The following is a 936-nucleotide window of genomic DNA, read 5'->3' as shown; positions in this document are numbered from 1 at the left end:
AAAATCCTTCGCAATTTAACGTGGGCCATCCGTCTAGTGTCCGTTGATGCTACAACGGACTCATTCGGTCAAACCCCCTAGGAGGAGTTTGATACGACCCCTACATCCGCCCCCAAATGGTTGCCGCCACCTAAAATGGCCGACTTCCTGTTGGTTTTTGAACATGGGTTCTTGAGACTTTTTTGTGCGTCCTGTCACGAGTGATGTCTCCTCCGAAAATCATGCCCATACGTGCAACGGGAGGCGAGGGATAATTATTTTAAAACTTGTAGGTGGCGCTAGTGAGTCAATTTGGCTTGGTTTCAAATGGGGACCACACCAGGGCCCTCAGGCCTGGAATCTTCGACCTTCGACCTTCTGCGGGCGAATGATGACCCTTTCTTTGTAAACGGCGAGGCCTGAGCATTCGCCGCCAGGCCACGCCCACCACGTGCGCTTTTCCTGCATCATGGTCCATCAACAGGCTTCACCAGGCTGTCAGGCAGTGACCTTGTGACCTCGGTGTTCATCTGATGAATCTCCTGCCAGAAAAGGCCTCATGAAGATCACACGCCTTTAGCCTGTCGCCAATAGGTGGCGCTGCGACGAAATCAGGAAGTGACCTACGGGGACCTTCGGGGCGGGGCCATGATCACATGTACCAAGTATGATGAAGTCATACTTGTGCGCCAGTTGGTGGCGCTATAGAGTCTATGTACACGCAGTATAACAGACCAGAGATTGGGTCACCCGGGCAAAAAAAAATTGAGAACATATGCTACTTAAACCTTATTAAGTGTGTGAAATAGAAAAAAAGACTGGGTTTGTCAAATTAACCATGTTGTGGAATATCTAATGATGGATGCAAGCTAAAAACATTTAAACACAGTCATGTACAAACAAAATAAAAAGTTTAATTATGTAAATTGAAATAACCATCAAAGTGAACAAATACAA

The sequence above is a fragment of the Doryrhamphus excisus genome, unplaced genomic scaffold (assembly GCF_030265055.1).
Source record: "Doryrhamphus excisus isolate RoL2022-K1 unplaced genomic scaffold, RoL_Dexc_1.0 HiC_scaffold_24, whole genome shotgun sequence".
NCBI classification, from domain to species: Eukaryota; Metazoa; Chordata; class Actinopteri; order Syngnathiformes; family Syngnathidae; genus Doryrhamphus; species Doryrhamphus excisus.
Note: the sequence above shows the minus strand (reverse complement) of the source record.